Source organism: Astyanax mexicanus, chromosome 7 (genome assembly GCF_023375975.1).
Source record: "Astyanax mexicanus isolate ESR-SI-001 chromosome 7, AstMex3_surface, whole genome shotgun sequence".
Taxonomy (NCBI): domain Eukaryota; kingdom Metazoa; phylum Chordata; class Actinopteri; order Characiformes; family Acestrorhamphidae; genus Astyanax; species Astyanax mexicanus.
The window spans coordinates 11499773-11514687 of NC_064414.1; the positions used below are offsets into that span (position 1 = coordinate 11499773).

The 14915-nt window shown below is 41.5% G+C and overlaps 38 non-coding genes across 38 annotated transcripts; all 38 read left to right on the forward strand.

Annotated features, from left to right (window-relative positions):
* Nucleotides 1-237: 237 nt before the first annotated feature.
* trnat-agu (transfer RNA threonine (anticodon AGU)) lies at nucleotides 238-311 on the forward strand. The gene has a single exon. It is a non-coding gene; the product is annotated as a tRNA-Thr (tRNA).
* Nucleotides 312-815: 504 nt separating this feature from the next.
* On the forward strand, nucleotides 816-889 carry trnat-agu (transfer RNA threonine (anticodon AGU)). Its single transcript has one exon. It is a non-coding gene; the product is annotated as a tRNA-Thr (tRNA).
* A 106-nt stretch (nucleotides 890-995) lies between these two features.
* Nucleotides 996-1085, forward strand: trnar-ucu (transfer RNA arginine (anticodon UCU)). Its single transcript is given in 2 exon segments — nucleotides 996-1032; nucleotides 1050-1085. It is a non-coding gene; the product is annotated as a tRNA-Arg (tRNA).
* Nucleotides 1086-1392: 307 nt separating this feature from the next.
* trnat-agu (transfer RNA threonine (anticodon AGU)) lies at nucleotides 1393-1466 on the forward strand. Its single transcript has one exon. It is a non-coding gene; the product is annotated as a tRNA-Thr (tRNA).
* Nucleotides 1467-1573: 107 nt separating this feature from the next.
* trnar-ucu (transfer RNA arginine (anticodon UCU)) lies at nucleotides 1574-1663 on the forward strand. Its single transcript is given in 2 exon segments — nucleotides 1574-1610; nucleotides 1628-1663. It is a non-coding gene; the product is annotated as a tRNA-Arg (tRNA).
* Nucleotides 1664-1970: 307 nt separating this feature from the next.
* Nucleotides 1971-2044, forward strand: trnat-agu (transfer RNA threonine (anticodon AGU)). Its single transcript has one exon. It is a non-coding gene; the product is annotated as a tRNA-Thr (tRNA).
* A 503-nt stretch (nucleotides 2045-2547) lies between these two features.
* trnat-agu (transfer RNA threonine (anticodon AGU)) lies at nucleotides 2548-2621 on the forward strand. The gene has a single exon. It is a non-coding gene; the product is annotated as a tRNA-Thr (tRNA).
* Nucleotides 2622-2728: 107 nt separating this feature from the next.
* Nucleotides 2729-2818, forward strand: trnar-ucu (transfer RNA arginine (anticodon UCU)). Its single transcript is given in 2 exon segments — nucleotides 2729-2765; nucleotides 2783-2818. It is a non-coding gene; the product is annotated as a tRNA-Arg (tRNA).
* Nucleotides 2819-3125: 307 nt separating this feature from the next.
* On the forward strand, nucleotides 3126-3199 carry trnat-agu (transfer RNA threonine (anticodon AGU)). Its single transcript has one exon. It is a non-coding gene; the product is annotated as a tRNA-Thr (tRNA).
* Nucleotides 3200-3702: 503 nt separating this feature from the next.
* On the forward strand, nucleotides 3703-3776 carry trnat-agu (transfer RNA threonine (anticodon AGU)). Its single transcript has one exon. It is a non-coding gene; the product is annotated as a tRNA-Thr (tRNA).
* Nucleotides 3777-3883: 107 nt separating this feature from the next.
* On the forward strand, nucleotides 3884-3973 carry trnar-ucu (transfer RNA arginine (anticodon UCU)). The gene is given in 2 exon segments: nucleotides 3884-3920; nucleotides 3938-3973. It is a non-coding gene; the product is annotated as a tRNA-Arg (tRNA).
* Nucleotides 3974-4280: 307 nt separating this feature from the next.
* On the forward strand, nucleotides 4281-4354 carry trnat-agu (transfer RNA threonine (anticodon AGU)). Its single transcript has one exon. It is a non-coding gene; the product is annotated as a tRNA-Thr (tRNA).
* A 107-nt stretch (nucleotides 4355-4461) lies between these two features.
* Nucleotides 4462-4551, forward strand: trnar-ucu (transfer RNA arginine (anticodon UCU)). Its single transcript is given in 2 exon segments — nucleotides 4462-4498; nucleotides 4516-4551. It is a non-coding gene; the product is annotated as a tRNA-Arg (tRNA).
* Nucleotides 4552-4858: 307 nt separating this feature from the next.
* Nucleotides 4859-4932, forward strand: trnat-agu (transfer RNA threonine (anticodon AGU)). The gene has a single exon. It is a non-coding gene; the product is annotated as a tRNA-Thr (tRNA).
* Nucleotides 4933-5615: 683 nt separating this feature from the next.
* Nucleotides 5616-5705, forward strand: trnar-ucu (transfer RNA arginine (anticodon UCU)). Its single transcript is given in 2 exon segments — nucleotides 5616-5652; nucleotides 5670-5705. It is a non-coding gene; the product is annotated as a tRNA-Arg (tRNA).
* A 307-nt stretch (nucleotides 5706-6012) lies between these two features.
* Nucleotides 6013-6086, forward strand: trnat-agu (transfer RNA threonine (anticodon AGU)). Its single transcript has one exon. It is a non-coding gene; the product is annotated as a tRNA-Thr (tRNA).
* Nucleotides 6087-6590: 504 nt separating this feature from the next.
* On the forward strand, nucleotides 6591-6664 carry trnat-agu (transfer RNA threonine (anticodon AGU)). Its single transcript has one exon. It is a non-coding gene; the product is annotated as a tRNA-Thr (tRNA).
* Nucleotides 6665-7349: 685 nt separating this feature from the next.
* On the forward strand, nucleotides 7350-7439 carry trnar-ucu (transfer RNA arginine (anticodon UCU)). The gene is given in 2 exon segments: nucleotides 7350-7386; nucleotides 7404-7439. It is a non-coding gene; the product is annotated as a tRNA-Arg (tRNA).
* Nucleotides 7440-7746: 307 nt separating this feature from the next.
* Nucleotides 7747-7820, forward strand: trnat-agu (transfer RNA threonine (anticodon AGU)). Its single transcript has one exon. It is a non-coding gene; the product is annotated as a tRNA-Thr (tRNA).
* A 107-nt stretch (nucleotides 7821-7927) lies between these two features.
* trnar-ucu (transfer RNA arginine (anticodon UCU)) lies at nucleotides 7928-8017 on the forward strand. The gene is given in 2 exon segments: nucleotides 7928-7964; nucleotides 7982-8017. It is a non-coding gene; the product is annotated as a tRNA-Arg (tRNA).
* An 886-nt stretch (nucleotides 8018-8903) lies between these two features.
* On the forward strand, nucleotides 8904-8977 carry trnat-agu (transfer RNA threonine (anticodon AGU)). Its single transcript has one exon. It is a non-coding gene; the product is annotated as a tRNA-Thr (tRNA).
* A 107-nt stretch (nucleotides 8978-9084) lies between these two features.
* trnar-ucu (transfer RNA arginine (anticodon UCU)) lies at nucleotides 9085-9174 on the forward strand. Its single transcript is given in 2 exon segments — nucleotides 9085-9121; nucleotides 9139-9174. It is a non-coding gene; the product is annotated as a tRNA-Arg (tRNA).
* Nucleotides 9175-9662: 488 nt separating this feature from the next.
* Nucleotides 9663-9752, forward strand: trnar-ucu (transfer RNA arginine (anticodon UCU)). Its single transcript is given in 2 exon segments — nucleotides 9663-9699; nucleotides 9717-9752. It is a non-coding gene; the product is annotated as a tRNA-Arg (tRNA).
* Nucleotides 9753-10060: 308 nt separating this feature from the next.
* trnat-agu (transfer RNA threonine (anticodon AGU)) lies at nucleotides 10061-10134 on the forward strand. Its single transcript has one exon. It is a non-coding gene; the product is annotated as a tRNA-Thr (tRNA).
* Nucleotides 10135-10240: 106 nt separating this feature from the next.
* On the forward strand, nucleotides 10241-10330 carry trnar-ucu (transfer RNA arginine (anticodon UCU)). Its single transcript is given in 2 exon segments — nucleotides 10241-10277; nucleotides 10295-10330. It is a non-coding gene; the product is annotated as a tRNA-Arg (tRNA).
* Nucleotides 10331-10638: 308 nt separating this feature from the next.
* trnat-agu (transfer RNA threonine (anticodon AGU)) lies at nucleotides 10639-10712 on the forward strand. Its single transcript has one exon. It is a non-coding gene; the product is annotated as a tRNA-Thr (tRNA).
* Nucleotides 10713-10819: 107 nt separating this feature from the next.
* Nucleotides 10820-10909, forward strand: trnar-ucu (transfer RNA arginine (anticodon UCU)). Its single transcript is given in 2 exon segments — nucleotides 10820-10856; nucleotides 10874-10909. It is a non-coding gene; the product is annotated as a tRNA-Arg (tRNA).
* A 487-nt stretch (nucleotides 10910-11396) lies between these two features.
* On the forward strand, nucleotides 11397-11486 carry trnar-ucu (transfer RNA arginine (anticodon UCU)). Its single transcript is given in 2 exon segments — nucleotides 11397-11433; nucleotides 11451-11486. It is a non-coding gene; the product is annotated as a tRNA-Arg (tRNA).
* Nucleotides 11487-11794: 308 nt separating this feature from the next.
* Nucleotides 11795-11868, forward strand: trnat-agu (transfer RNA threonine (anticodon AGU)). The gene has a single exon. It is a non-coding gene; the product is annotated as a tRNA-Thr (tRNA).
* Nucleotides 11869-11974: 106 nt separating this feature from the next.
* On the forward strand, nucleotides 11975-12064 carry trnar-ucu (transfer RNA arginine (anticodon UCU)). Its single transcript is given in 2 exon segments — nucleotides 11975-12011; nucleotides 12029-12064. It is a non-coding gene; the product is annotated as a tRNA-Arg (tRNA).
* Nucleotides 12065-12371: 307 nt separating this feature from the next.
* Nucleotides 12372-12445, forward strand: trnat-agu (transfer RNA threonine (anticodon AGU)). The gene has a single exon. It is a non-coding gene; the product is annotated as a tRNA-Thr (tRNA).
* A 106-nt stretch (nucleotides 12446-12551) lies between these two features.
* Nucleotides 12552-12641, forward strand: trnar-ucu (transfer RNA arginine (anticodon UCU)). The gene is given in 2 exon segments: nucleotides 12552-12588; nucleotides 12606-12641. It is a non-coding gene; the product is annotated as a tRNA-Arg (tRNA).
* A 487-nt stretch (nucleotides 12642-13128) lies between these two features.
* Nucleotides 13129-13218, forward strand: trnar-ucu (transfer RNA arginine (anticodon UCU)). Its single transcript is given in 2 exon segments — nucleotides 13129-13165; nucleotides 13183-13218. It is a non-coding gene; the product is annotated as a tRNA-Arg (tRNA).
* Nucleotides 13219-13526: 308 nt separating this feature from the next.
* On the forward strand, nucleotides 13527-13600 carry trnat-agu (transfer RNA threonine (anticodon AGU)). Its single transcript has one exon. It is a non-coding gene; the product is annotated as a tRNA-Thr (tRNA).
* A 106-nt stretch (nucleotides 13601-13706) lies between these two features.
* Nucleotides 13707-13796, forward strand: trnar-ucu (transfer RNA arginine (anticodon UCU)). The gene is given in 2 exon segments: nucleotides 13707-13743; nucleotides 13761-13796. It is a non-coding gene; the product is annotated as a tRNA-Arg (tRNA).
* A 307-nt stretch (nucleotides 13797-14103) lies between these two features.
* Nucleotides 14104-14177, forward strand: trnat-agu (transfer RNA threonine (anticodon AGU)). Its single transcript has one exon. It is a non-coding gene; the product is annotated as a tRNA-Thr (tRNA).
* A 106-nt stretch (nucleotides 14178-14283) lies between these two features.
* trnar-ucu (transfer RNA arginine (anticodon UCU)) lies at nucleotides 14284-14373 on the forward strand. The gene is given in 2 exon segments: nucleotides 14284-14320; nucleotides 14338-14373. It is a non-coding gene; the product is annotated as a tRNA-Arg (tRNA).
* A 308-nt stretch (nucleotides 14374-14681) lies between these two features.
* Nucleotides 14682-14755, forward strand: trnat-agu (transfer RNA threonine (anticodon AGU)). Its single transcript has one exon. It is a non-coding gene; the product is annotated as a tRNA-Thr (tRNA).
* Nucleotides 14756-14915: the final 160 nt, after the last annotated feature.

The following is a 14915-nucleotide window of genomic DNA, read 5'->3' on the forward strand; positions in this document are numbered from 1 at the left end:
CATAGAATTGCAATGACTTTGTGGTGCCACAGAGAGTGCATTGACTTGTAGTTGAAAGATTGAAGCAATTGCAACATCTTGTTTGAGTTGATTTCTGACTTTTTTTTGGAGAAAACTGTGGGTCTTACTTAGAAAAGTTCTGTTTGCTGTTGGTACAAGATTTTACTCCAATGAGAAAAATCATGACCAGTTTCCCTTGAACATTGTAATGATCTACACCTTGAACGGAAGGCGTGTGGCGCCGTGGCTTAGTTGGTTAAAGTGCCTGTCTAGTAAACAGGAGATCCTGGGTTCGAATCCCAGCGGTGCCTTGGTTTGATCAATATGCAATGATCTTTTAGTCAGGACTTCTTTTTTAGACTTGCAACATTTGTTTTCACAGAAAACTGGTCACTCTTGGTCAAGATGGGGTGTGCAGGCTCTGTGGCGCAATGGATAGTGCATTGGACTTCTAGATGATAAGCTGGAGCAATTCAAAGGTTGTGGTTTCGAGTCCCACCAGAGTAGAAAGTTGTGCTAGTTGTTTGCTTTGATGCAGAACAAAGAAGCTCAACATTTCAGAAATTTTCCTCTTGTCTTCATAGAATTGCAATGACTTTGTGGTGCCACAGAGAGTGCATTGACTTGTAGTTGAAAGACTGAAGCAATTGCAACATCTTGTTTGAGTTGATTTCTGACTTTTTTTTGGAGAAAACTGTGGGTCTTACTTAGAAAAGTTCCGTTTGCTGTTGGTACAAGATTTTACTCCAATGAGAAAAATCAGCCCGGTTTCCCTTGAACATTGTAATGATCTACACCTTGAACGGAAGGTGTGTGGCGCCGTGGCTTAGTTGGTTAAAGTGCCTGTCTAGTAAACAGGAGATCCTGGGTTCGAATCCCAGCGGTGCCTTGGTTTGATCAATATGCAATGATCTTTTAGTCAGGACCTCTTTTTTAGACTTGCAACATTTGTTTTCACAGAAAACTGGTCACTCTTGGTCAAGATGGGGTGTGCAGGCTCTGTGGCGCAATGGATAGCGCATTGGACTTCTAGATGATAAGATGGAGCAATTCAAAGGTTGTGGGTTCGAGTCCCACCAGAGTCGAAAGTTGTGCTGATTATTTGCTTTTGATGTAGAACAAAGAAGCTCAACATTTCAGAAATATTCCTCTTGTCTTCATAGAATTGCAATGACTTTGTGGTGCCACAGAGAGTGCATTGACTTGTAGTTGAAAGACTGAAGCAATTGTAACATCTTGTTTGAGTTGATTTCTGACTTATTTGGAGAAAACTGTGGGTCTTACTTAGAAAAGTTCTGTTTGTCGTTGGTACAAGATTTTACTCCAGTGAGAAAAATCAGCCCGGTTTCCCTTGAACATTGTAATGATCTACACGTTGTAAAGAAGACGTGTGGCGCCGTGGCTTAGTTGGTTAAAGTGCCTGTCTAGTAAACAGGAGATCCTGGGTTCGAATCCCAGCGGTGCCTTTGGTTTGATCAATATGCAATTATATTTTAGTAAGGACTTCTTTTTTAGACTTGCAACATTTGTTTTCACAGAAAACTGGTCACTCTTGGTCAATATGGGGTGTGCAGGCTCTGTGGCGCAATGGATAGCGCATTGGACTTCTAGATGATCAGCTGGAGCAATTCAAAGGTTGTGGGTTCGAGTCCCACCAGAGTCGAAAGTTGTGCTTCGTGTTTGCTTTGATGTAGAACAAAGAAGCTCAACATTTCAGAAATGTTCCTCTTGTCTTCATAGAATTGCAATGACTTTGTGGTGCCACAGAGAGTGCATTGACTTGTAGTTGAAAGACTGAAGCAATTGCAACATCTTGTTTGAGTTGATTTCTGACTTTTTTTGGAGAAAACTGTGGGTCTTACTTAGAAAAGTTCCGTTTGCTGTTGGTACAAGATTTTACTCCAATGAGAAAAATCAGCCCGGTTTCCCTTGAACATTGTAATGATCTACACCTTGAACGGAAGGTGTGTGGCGCCGTGGCTTAGTTGGTTAAAGTGCCTGTCTAGTAAACAGGAGATCCTGGGTTCGAATCCCAGCGGTGCCTTGGTTTGATCAATATGCAATGATCTTTTAGTCAGGACTTCTTTTTTAGACTTGCAACATTTGTTTTCACAGAAAACTGGTCACTCTTGGTCAAGATGGGGTGTGCAGGCTCTGTGGGGCAATGGATAGCGCATTGGACTTCTAGATGATAAGATGGAGCAATTCAAAGGTTGTGGGTTCGAGTCCCACCAGAGTCGAAAGTTGTGCTGATTATTTGCTTTTGATGTAGAACAAAGAAGCTCAACATTTCAGAATTATTCCACTTGTCTTCATAGAATTACAATGACTTTGTGTTGCCACAGAGAGTGCATTGACTTGTAGTTGAAAGACTGAAGCAATTGCAACATCTTGTTTGAGTTGATTTCTGACTTTTTTGGAGAAAACTGTGGGTCTTACTTAGAAAAGTTCTGTTTGTCATTGGTACAAGATTTTATTCCAGTGAGAAAAATCAGCCCGGTTTCCCTTGAACATTGTAATGATCTACACGTTGTAAAGAAGACGTGTGGCGCCGTGGCTTAGTTGGTTAAAGTGCCTGTCTAGTAAACAGGAGATCCTGGGTTCGAATCCCAGCGGTGCCTTTGGTTTGATCAATATGCAATTATATTTTAGTAAGGACTTCTTTTTTAGACTTGCAACATTTGTTTTCACAGAAAACTGGTCACTCTTGGTCAAGATGGGGTGTGTAGGCTCTGTGGCGCAATGGATAGCGCATTGGACTTCTAGATGATAAGCTGGAGCAATTCAAAGGTTGTGGGTTCGAGTCCCACCAGAATCGAAAGTTGTGCTACTTGTTTGCTTTGATGTAGAACAAAGAAGCTCAACATTTCAGAAATGTTCCTCTTGTCTTCATAGAATTGCAATGACTTTGTGGTGCCACAGAGAGTGCATTGACTTGTAGTTGAAAGACTGAAGCAATTGCAACATCTTGTTTGAGTTGATTTCTGACTTTTTTTGGAGAAAACTGTGGGTCTTACTTAGAAAAGTTCTGTTTGCTGTTGGTACAAGATTTTACTCCAATGAGAAAAATCAGCCCGGTTTCCCTTGAACATTGTAATGATCTACACCTTGAACGGAAGGTGTGTGGCGCCGTGGCTTAGTTGGTTAAAGTGCCTGTCTAGTAAACAGGAGATCCTGGGTTCGAATCCCAGCGGTGCCTTGGTTTGATCAATATGCAATGATCTTTTAGTCAGGACTTCTTTTTTAGACTTGCAACATTTGTTTTCACAGAAAACTGGTCACTCTTGGTCAAGATGGGCTGTGCAGGCTCTGTGGGGCAATGGATAGCGCATTGGACTTCTAGATGATAAGATGGAGCAATTCAAAGGTTGTGGGTTCGAGTCCCACCAGAGTCGAAAGTTGTGCTGATTATTTGCTTTTGATGTAGAACAAAGAAGCTCAACATTTCAGAAATATTCCTCTTGTCTTCATAGAATTGCAATGACTTTGTGGTGCCACAGAGAGTGCATTGACTTGTAGTTGAAAGACTGAAGCAATTGCAACATCTTGTTTGAGTTGATTTCTGACTTATTTGGAGAAAACTGTGGGTCTTACTTAGAAAAGTTCTGTTTGTCGTTGGTACAAGATTTTACTCCAGTGAGAAAAATCAGCCCGGTTTCCCTTGAACATTGTAATGATCTACACGTTGTAAAGAAGACGTGTGGCGCGGTGGCTTAGTTGGTTAAAGTGCCTGTCTAGTAAACAGGAGATCCTGGGTTCGAATCCCAGCGGTGCCTTTGGTTTGATCAATATGCAATTATATTTTAGTAAGGACTTCTTTTTTAGACTTGCAACATTTGTTTTCACAGAAAACTGGTCACTCTTGGTCAAGATGGGGTGTGCAGGCTCTGTGGCGCAATGGATAGCGCATTGGACTTCTAGATGATAAGCTGGAGCAATTCAAAGGTTGTGGGTTCGAGTCCCACCAGAGTCGAAAGTTGTGCTACTTGTTTGCTTTGATGTAGAACAAAGAAGCTCAACATTTCAGAAATGTTCCTCTTGTCTTCATAGAATTGCAATGACTTTGTGGTGCCACAGAGAGTGCATTGACTTGTAGTTGAAAGACTGAAGCAATTGCAACATCTTGTTTGAGTTGATTTCTGACTTTTTTTGGAGAAAACTGTGGGTCTTACTTAGAAAAGTTCCGTTTGCTGTTGGTACAAGATTTTACTCCAATGAGAAAAATCAGCCCGGTTTCCCTTGAACATTGTAATGATCTACACGTTGATCGGAAGGTGTGTGGCGCCGTGGCTTAGTTGGTTAAAGTGCCTGTCTAGTAAACAGGAGATCCTGGGTTCGAATCCCAGCGGTGCCTTTGGTTTGATCAATATGCAATTATATTTTAGTAAGGACTTCTTTTTTAGACTTGCAACATTTGTTATCACAGAAAACTGGTCACTCTTGGTCAAGATGGGGTGTGTAGGCTCTGTGGCGCAATGGATAGCGCATTGGACTTCTAGATGATAAGCTGGAGCAATTCAAAGGTTGTGGGTTCGAGTCCCACCAGAATCGAAAGTTGTGCTACTTGTTTGCTTTGATGTAGAACAAAGAAGCTCAACATTTCAGAAATGTTCCTCTTGTCTTCATAGAATTGCAATGACTTTGTGGTGCCACAGAGAGTGCATTGACTTGTAGTTGAAAGACTGAAGCAATTGCAACATCTTGTTTGAGTTGATTTCTGACTTTTTTTGGAGAAAACTGTGGGTCTTACTTAGAAAAGTTCCGTTTGCTGTTGGTACAAGATTTTACTCCAATGAGAAAAATCAGCCCGGTTTCCCTTGAACATTGTAATGATCTACACCTTGAACGGAAGGTGTGTGGCGCCGTGGCTTAGTTGGTTAAAGTGCCTGTCTAGTAAACAGGAGATCCTGGGTTCGAATCCCAGCGGTGCCTTGGTTTGATCAATATGCAATGATCTTTTAGTCAGGACTTCTTTTTTAGACTTGCAACATTTGTTTTCACAGAAAACTGGTCACTCTTGGTCAAGATGGGGTGTGCAGGCTCTGTGGGGCAATGGATAGCGCATTGGACTTCTAGATGATAAGATGGAGCAATTCAAAGGTTGTGGGTTCGAGTCCCACCAGAGTCGAAAGTTGTGCTGATTATTTGCTTTTGATGTAGAACAAAGAAGCTCAACATTTCAGAAATATTCCTCTTGTCTTCATAGAATTGCAATGACTTTGTGGTGCCACAGAGAGTGCATTGACTTGTAGTTGAAAGACTGAAGCAATTGCAACATCTTGTTTGAGTTGATTTCTGACTTATTTGGAGAAAACTGTGGGTCTTACTTAGAAAAGTTCTGTTTGTCGTTGGTACAAGATTTTACTCCAGTGAGAAAAATCAGCCCGGTTTCCCTTGAACATTGTAATGATCTACACGTTGTAAAGAAGACGTGTGGCGCCGTGGCTTAGTTGGTTAAAGTGCCTTTCTAGTAAACAGGAGATCCTGGGTTCGAATCCCAGCGGTACCTTGGTTTGATCAATATGCAATGATCTTTTAGTCAGGACTTCTTTTTTAGACTTGCAACATTTGTTTTCACAGAAAACTGGTCACTCTTGGTCAAGATGGGGTGTGCAGGCTCTGTGGCGCAATGGATAGCGCATTGGACTTCTAGATGATAAGCTGGAGCAATTCAAAGGTTGTGGGTTCGAGTCCCACCAGAGTCGAAAGTTGTGCTACTTGTTTGCTTTGATGTAGAACAAAGAAGCTCAACATTTCAGAAATGTTCCTCTTGTCTTCATAGAATTGCAATGACTTTGTGGTGCCACAGAGAGTGCATTGACTTGTAGTTGAAAGACTGAAGCAATTGCAACATCTTGTTTGAGTTGATTTCTGACTTTTTTTGGAGAAAACTGTGGGTCTTACTTAGAAAAGTTCCGTTTGCTGTTGGTACAAGATTTTACTCCAATGAGAAAAATCAGCCCGGTTTCCCTTGAACATTGTAATGATCTACACCTTGAACGGAAGGTGTGTGGCGCCGTGGCTTAGTTGGTTAAAGTGCCTGTCTAGTAAACAGGAGATCCTGGGTTCGAATCCCAGCGGTGCCTTGGTTTGATCAATCTGCAATGATCTTTTAGTCAGGACTTCTTTTTTAGACTTGCAACATTTGTTTTCACAGAAAACTGGTCACTCTTGGTCAAGATGGGGTGTGCAGGCTCTGTGGGGCAATGGATAGCGCATTGGACTTCTAGATGATAAGATGGAGCAATTCAAAGGTTGTGGGTTCGAGTCCCACCAGAGTCGAAAGTTGTGCTGATTATTTGCTTTTGATGTAGAACAAAGAAGCTCAACATTTCAGAATTATTCCACTTGTCTTCATAGAATTACAATGACTTTGTGTTGCCACAGAGAGTGCATTGACTTGTAGTTGAAAGACTGAAGCAATTGCAACATCTTGTTTGAGTTGATTTCTGACTTTTTTTGGAGAAAACTGTGGGTCTTACTTAGAAAAGTTCTGTTTGCTGTTGGTACAAGATTTTACTCCAGTGAGAAAAATCAGCCCGGTTTCCCTTGAACATTGTAATGATCTACACGTTGTACAGAAGACGTGTGGCGCCGTGGCTTAGTTGGTTAAAGTGCCTGTCTAGTAAACAGGAGATCCTGGGTTCGAATCCCAGCGGTGCCTTTGGTTTGATCAATATGCAATTATATTTTATTAAGGACTTCTTTTTTAGACTTGCAACATTTGTTTTCACAGAAAACTGGTCACTCTTGGTCAAGATGGGGTGAGCAGGCTCAGTGGCGCAATGGATAGCGCATTGGACTTCTAGATGATAAGCTGGAGCAATTCAAAGGTTGTGGATTCGAGTCCCACAAGAGTCGAAAGTTGTGCTACTTGTTTGCTTTGATGTAGAACAAAGAAGCTCAACATTTCAGAAATGTTCCTCTTGTCTTCATAGAATTGCAATGACTTTGTGGTGCCACAGAGAGTGCATTGACTTGTAGTTGAAAGACTGAAGCAATTGCAACATCTTGTTTGAGTTGATTTCTGACTTTTTTTGGAGAAAACTGTGGGTCTTACTTAGAAAAGTTCTGTTTGCTGTTGGTACAAGATTTTACTCCAATGAGAAAAATCAGGACCAGTTTCCCTTGAACATTGTTATGATCTACACCTTGAACGGAAGGTGTGTGGCGCCGTGGCTTAGTTGGTTAAAGTGCATGTCTAGTAAACAGGAGATCCTGGGTTCGAATCCCAGCGGTGCCTTGGTTTGATCAATATGCAATGATCTTTTAGTCAGGACTTCTTTTTTAGACTTGCAACATTTGTTTTCACAGAAAACTGGTCACTCTTGGTCAAGATGGGGTGTGCAGGCTCTGTGGGGCAATGGATAGCGCATTGGACTTCTAGATGATAAGATGGAGCAATTCAAAGGTTGTGGGTTCGAGTCCCACCAGAGTCAAAAGTTGTGCTGATTATTTGCTTTTGATGTAGAACAAAGAAGCTCAACATTTCAGAAATATTCCTCTTGTCTTCATAGAATTGCAATGACTTTGTGGTGCCACAGAGAGTGCATTGACTTGTAGTTGAAAGACTGAAGCAATTGCAACATCTTGTTTGAGTTGATTTCTGACTTATTTGGAGAAAACTGTGGGTCTTACTTAGAAAAGTTCTGTTTGTCGTTGGTACAAGATTTTACTCCAGTGAGAAAAATCAGCCCGGTTTCCCTTGAACATTGTAATGACCTACACGTTGTAAAGAAGAAGTGTGGCGCCGTGGCTTAGTTGGTTAAAGTGCCTGTCTAGTAAACAGGAGATCCTGGGTTCGAATCCCAGCGGTGCCTTTGGTTTGATCAATATGCAATTATAATTTAGGAAGGACTTCTTTTTTAGACTTGCAACATTTGTTTTCACAGAAAACTGGTCACTCTTGGTCAAGATGGGGTGTGCAGGCTCTGTGGCGCAATGGATAGCGCATTGGACTTCTAGATGATAAGCTGGAGCAATTCAAAGGTTGTGGGTTCGAGTCCCACCAGAGTCGAAAGTTGTGCTACTTGTTTGCTTTGATGTAGAACAAAGAAGCTCAACATTTCAGAAATGTTCCTCTTGTCTTCATAGAATTGCAATGACTTTGTGGTGCCACAGAGAGTGCATTGACTTGTAGTTGAAAGACTGAAGCAATTGCAACATCTTGTTTGAGTTGATTTCTGACTTTTTTTGGAGAAAACTGTGGGTCTTACTTAGAAAAGTTCCGTTTGCTGTTGGTACAAGATTTTACTCCAATGAGAAAAATCAGCCCGGTTTCCCTTGAACATTGTAATGATCTACACCTTGAACGGAAGGTGTGTGGCGCCGTGGCTTAGTTGGTTAAAGTGCCTGTCTAGTAAACAGGAGATCCTGGGTTCGAATCCCATTGGTGCTTTGGTTTGATCAATATGCAATGATCTTTTAGTCAGGACTTCTTTTTTAGACTTGCAACATTTGTTTTCACAGAAAACTGGTCACTCTTGGTCAAGATGGGCTGTGCAGGCTCTGTGGGGCAATGGATAGCGCATTGGACTTCTAGATGATAAGATGGAGCAATTCAAAGGTTGTGGGTTCGAGTCCCACCAGAGTCGAAAGTTGTGCTGATTATTTGCTTTTGATGTAGAACAAAGAAGCTCAACATTTCAGAAATATTCCTCTTGTCTTCATAGAATTGCAATGACTTTGTGGTGCCACAGAGAGTGCATTGACTTGTAGTTGAAAGACTGAAGCAATTGCAACATCTTGTTTGAGTTGATTTCTGACTTTTTTTGGAGAAAACTGTGGGTCTTACTTAGAAAAGTTCTGTTTGCTGTCGGTACAAGATTTTACTCCAATGAGAAAAATCAGGACCAGTTTCCCTTGAACATTGTTATGATCTACACCTTGAATGGAAGGTGTGTGGCGCCGTGGCTTAGTTGGTTAAAGTGCCTGTCTAGTAAACAGAAGATCCTGGGTTCGAATCCCAGCGGTGCCTTTGGTTTGATCAATATGCAATTATCTTTTAGTAAGGACTTCCTTTTTAAACTTGCAACATGTGTTTTCACAGAAAACTGGTCACTCTTGGTCAAGATGGAGAGTACAGGCTCTGTGGCGCAATGGACAGCGCATTGGACTTCTAGATCATAAGATGGAGCAATTCAAAGGTTGTGGGTTCGAGTCCCACCAAAGTCGAAAGTTGTGCTAGTTGTTTACTTTGATGCAGAACAAAGAAGCTCAACATTTCAGAAATATTCCTCTTGTCTTCATAAAATTGCAATGACTTTGTGGTGCCACAGAGAGTGCATTGACTTGTAGTTGAAAGATTGAAGCAATTGCAACATCTTGTTTGAGTTGATTTCTGACTTTTTTTGGAGAAAACTGTGGGTCTTACTTAGAAAAGTTCTGTTTGCTGTTGGTACAAGATTTTACTCCAATGAGAAAAATCAGGACCAGTTTCCCTTGAACATTGTAATGATCTACACCTTGAACGGAAGGCGTGTGGCGCCGTGGCTTATTTGGTTAAAGTGCCTGTCTAGTAAACAGGAGATCCTGGGTTCGAATCCCAGCGGTGCCTTGGTTTGATCAATATGCAATGATCTTTTAGTCAGGACTTCTTTTTTAGACTTGCAACATTTGTTTTCACAGAAAACTGGTCACTCTTGGTCAAGATGGGGAGTACAGGCTCTGTGGCGCAATGGACAGCGCTTTGGACTTCTAGCTGATAAGATGGAGCAGTTCAAAGGTTGTGGGTTCGAGTCCCACCAGAGTCGAAAGTTGTGCTAGTTGTTTGCTTTGATGCAGAGCAAAGAAGCTCAACATTTCAGAAATATTCCTCTTGTCTTCATAGAATTACAATGACTTTGTGGTGCCACAGAGAGTGCATTGACTTGTAGTTGAAAGATTGAAGCAATTGCAACATCTTGTTTGAGTTGATTTCTGACTTTTTTTGGAGAAAACTGTGGGTCTTACTTAGAAAAGTTCTGTTTACTGTTGGTACAAGATTTTACTCCAATGAGAAAAATCATGACCAGTTTCCCTTGAACATTGTAATGATCTACACCTTGAACGGAAGGCGTGTGGCGCCGTGGCTTAGTTGGTTAAAGTGCCTGTCTAGTAAACAGGAGATCCTGGGTTCGAATCCCAGCGGTGCCTTGGTTTGATCAATATGCAATGATCTTTTAGTCAGGACTTCTTTTTTAGACTTGCAACATTTGTTTTCACAGAAAACTGGTCACTCTTGGTCAAGATGGCGTGTGCAGGCTCTGTGGCGCAATGGATAGCGCATTGGCCTTCTAGATGATAAGATGGAGCAATTCAAAGGTTGTGGGTTCGAGTCCCACCAGAGTCGAAAGTTGTGCTAGTTGTTTGCTTTGATGCAGAACAAAGAAGCTCAACATTTCAGAAATATTCCTCTTGTCTTCATAGAATTTCAATGACTTTGTGGTGCCACAGAGAGTGCATTGACTTGTAGTTGAAAGACTGAAGCAATTGCAACATCTTGTTTGAGTTGATTTCTGACTTTTTTTGGAGAAAACTGTGGGTCTTACTTAGAAAAGTTCCGTTTGCTGTTGGTACAAGATTTTACTCCAATGAGAAAAATCAGGACCAGTTTCCCTTGAACATTGTAATGATCTACACCTTGAACGGAAGGTGTGTGGCGCCGTGGCTTAGTTGGTTAAAGTGCCTGTCTAGTAAACAGGAGATCCTGGGTTCGAATCCCAGCGGTGCCTTTGGTTTGATCAATATGCAATTATCTTTTAGTAAGGACTTCTTTTTTGGACTTGCAACATTTGTTTTCAAAGAAAACTGGTCACTCTTGGTCAAGATGGGGAGTACAGGCTCTGTGGCGCAATGGACAGCGCTTTGGACTTCTAGATGATAAGATGGAGCAATTCAAAGGTTGTGGGTTCGAGTCCCACCAGAGTCGAAAGTTGTGCTAGTTGTTTGCTTTGATGCAGAACAAAGAAGCTCAACATTTCAGAAATATTCCTCTTGTCTTCATAGAATTGCAATGACTTTGTGGTGCCACAGAGAGTGCATTGACTTGTAGTTGAAAGACTGAAGCAATTGCAACATCTTGTTTGAGTTGATTTCTGACTTATTTGGAGAAAACTGTGGGTCTTACTTAGAAAAGTTCTGTTTGTCGTTGGTACAAGATTTTACTCCAGTGAGAAAAATCAGCCCGGTTTCCCTTGAACATTGTAATGATCTACACGTTGTAAAGAAGACGTGTGGCGCCGTGGCTTAGTTGGTTAAAGTGCCTATCTAGTAAACAGGAGATCCTGGGTTCGAATCCCAGCGGTGCCTTTGGTTTGATCAATATGCAATTATATTTTAGTAAGGACTTCTTTTTTAGACTTGCAACATTTGTTTTCACAGAAAACTGGTCACTCTTGGTAATCTTTTCGTGTGCAGGCTCTGTGGCGCAATGGATAGCGCATTGGACTTCTAGATGATAAGCTGGAGCAATTCAAAGGTTGTGGGTTCGAGTCCCACCAGAGTCGAAAGTTGTGCTAGTTGTTTGCTTTGATGCAGAACAAAGAAGATCAACATTTCAGAAATATTCCTCTTGTCTTCATAGAATTGCAATGACTTTGTGGTGCCACAGAGAGTGCATTGACTTGTAGTTGAAAGATTGAAGCAATTGCAACATCTTGTTTGAGTTGATTTCTGACTTTTTTTGGAGAAAACTGTGGGTCTTACTTAGAAAAGTTCTGTTTGCTGTTGGTACAAGATTTTACTCCAATGAGAAAAATCATGACCAGTTTCCCTTGAACATTGTAATGATCTACACCTTGAACGGAAGGTGTGTGGCACCGTGGCTTAGTTGGTTAAAGTGCCTGTCTAGTAAACAGGAGATCCTGGGTTCGAATCCCAGCGGTGCCTTGGTTTGATCAATATGCAATGATCTTTTAGTCAGGACTTCTTTTTTAGACTTGCAACATTTGTTTTCACAGAAAACTGGTCACTCTTGGTCAAGATGGGGTGTGCAGGCTCTGTGGCGCAATGGATAGCGCATTGGACTTCTAGATGATAAGATGGAGCAATTCAAAGGTTGTGGGTTCGAGTCCCACCAGAGTCGAAAGTTGTGCTGATTATGTGCTTTTGATGTAGAACAAAGAAGCTCAACATTTCAGAATTATTCCACTTGTCTTCATAGAATTACAATGACTTTGTGTTGCCACAGAGAGTGCATTGACTTGTAGTTGAAAGACTGAAGCAATTGCAACATCTTGTTTGAGTTGATTTCTGACTTTTTTGGAGAAAACTGTGGGTCTTACTTAGAAAAGTTCTGTTTGTCGTTGGTACAAGATTTTACTCCAGTGAGAAAAATCAGCCCGGTTTCCCTTGAACATTGTAATGATCTACACGTTGTACAGAAGACGTGTGGCGCCGTGGCTTAGTTGGTTAAAGTGCCTGTCTAGTAAACAGGAGATCCTGGGTTCGAATCCCAGCGGTGCCTTGGTTTGATCAATATGCAATGATCTTTTAGTCAGGACTTCTTTTTTAGACTTGCAACATTTGTTTTCAAAGAAAACTGGTCACTCTTGGTCAAGATGGGGAGTACAGGCTCTGTGGCGCAATGGACAGCGCTTTGGACTTCTAGATGATAAGATGGAGCAATTCAAAGGTTGTGGGTTCGAGTCCCACCAGAGTCGAAAGTTGTGCTAGTTGTTTGCTTTGATGCAGAACAAAGAAGCTCAACATTTCAGAAATATTCCTCTTGTCTTCATAGAATTGCAATGACTTTGTGGTGCCACAGAGAGTGCATTGACTTGTAGTTGAAAGACTGAAGCAATTGCAACATCTTGTTTGAGTTGATTTCTGACTTATTTGGAGAAAACTGTGGGTCTTACTTAGAAAAGTTCTGTTTGTCGTTGGTACAAGATTTTACTCCAGTGAGAAAAATCAGCCCGGTTTCCCTTGAACATTGTAATGATCTACACGTTGTAAAGAAGACGTGTGGCGCCGTGGCTTAGTTGGTTAAAGTGCCTATCTAGTAAACAGGAGATCCTGGGTTCGAATCCCAGCGGTGCCTTTGGTTTGATCAATATGCAATTATATTTTAGTAAGGACTTCTTTTTTAGACTTGCAACATTTGTTTTCACAGAAAACTGGTCACTCTTGGTAATCTTTTCGTGTGCAGGCTCTGTGGCGCAATGGATAGCGCATTGGACTTCTAGATGATAAGCTGGAGCAATTCAAAGGTTGTGGGTTCGAGTCCCACCAGAGTCGAAAGTTGTGCTAGTTGTTTGCTTTGATGCAGAACAAAGAAGATCAACATTTCAGAAATATTCCTCTTGTCTTCATAGAATTGCAATGACTTTGTGGTGCCACAGAGAGTGCATTGACTTGTAGTTGAAAGATTGAAGCAATTGCAACATCTTGTTTGAGTTGATTTCTGACTTTTTTTGGAGAAAACTGTGGGTCTTACTTAGAAAAGTTCTGTTTGCTGTTGGTACAAGATTTTACTCCAATGAGAAAAATCATGACCAGTTTCCCTTGAACATTGTAATGATCTACACCTTGAACGGAAGGTGTGTGGCACCGTGGCTTAGTTGGTTAAAGTGCCTGTCTAGTAAACAGGAGATCCTGGGTTCGAATCCCAGCGGTGCCTTGGTTTGATCAATATGCAATGATCTTTTAGTCAGGACTTCTTTTTTAGACTTGCAACATTTGTTTTCACAGAAAACTGGTCACTCTTGGTCAAGATGGGGTGTGCAGGCTCTGTGGCGCAATGGATAGCGCATTGGACTTCTAGATGATAAGATGGAGCAATTCAAAGGTTGTGGGTTCGAGTCCCACCAGAGTCGAAAGTTGTGCTGATTATGTGCTTTTGATGTAGAACAAAGAAGCTCAACATTTCAGAATTATTCCACTTGTCTTCATAGAATTACAATGACTTTGTGTTGCCACAGAGAGTGCATTGACTTGTAGTTGAAAGACTGAAGCAATTGCAACATCTTGTTTGAGTTGATTTCTGACTTTTTTGGAGAAAACTGTGGGTCTTACTTAGAAAAGTTCTGTTTGTCGTTGGTACAAGATTTTACTCCAGTGAGAAAAATCAGCCCGGTTTCCCTTGAACATTGTAATGATCTACACGTTGTACAGAAGACGTGTGGCGCCGTGGCTTAGTTGGTTAAAGTGCCTGTCTAGTAAACAGGAGATCCTGGGTTCGAATCCCAGCGGTGCCTTGGTTTGATCAATATGCAATGATCTTTTAGTCAGGACTTCTTTTTTAGACTTGCAACATTTGTTTTCACAGAAAACTGGTCACTCTTGGTCAAGATGAGGTGTGCAGGCTCTGTGGCGCAATGGATAGCGCATTGGACTTCTAGATGATAAGCTGGAGCAATTCAAAGGTTGTGGGTTCGAGTCCCACCAGAGTCGAAAGTTGTGCTACTTGTTTGCTTTGATGTAGAACAAAGAAGCTCAACATTTCAGAAATGGTCCTCATGTCTTCATAGAATTGCAATGACTTTGTGGTGCCACAGAGAGTGCATTGACTTGTAGTTGAAAGACTGAAGCAATTGCAACATCTTGTTTGAGTTGATTTCTGACTTTTTTTGGAGAAAACTGTGGGTCTTACTTAGAAAAGTTCTGTTTGCTGTTGGTACAAGATTTTACTCCAATGAGAAAAATCAGGACCAGTTTCCCTTGAACATTGTAATGATCTACACCTTGAATGGAAAGTGTGTGGCTCCGTGGCTTAGTTGGTTAAAGTGCCTGTCTAGTAAACAGGAGATCCTGGGTTCGAATCCCAGCGGTGCCTTGGTTTGATCAATATGCAATGATCTTTTAGTCAGGACTTCTTTTTTAGACTTGCAACATTTGTTTTCACAGAAAACTGGTCACTCTTGGTCAAGATGGGGTGTGCAGGCTCTGTGGCGCAATGGATAGCGCATTGGGCTTCTAGATGATAAGCTGGAGCA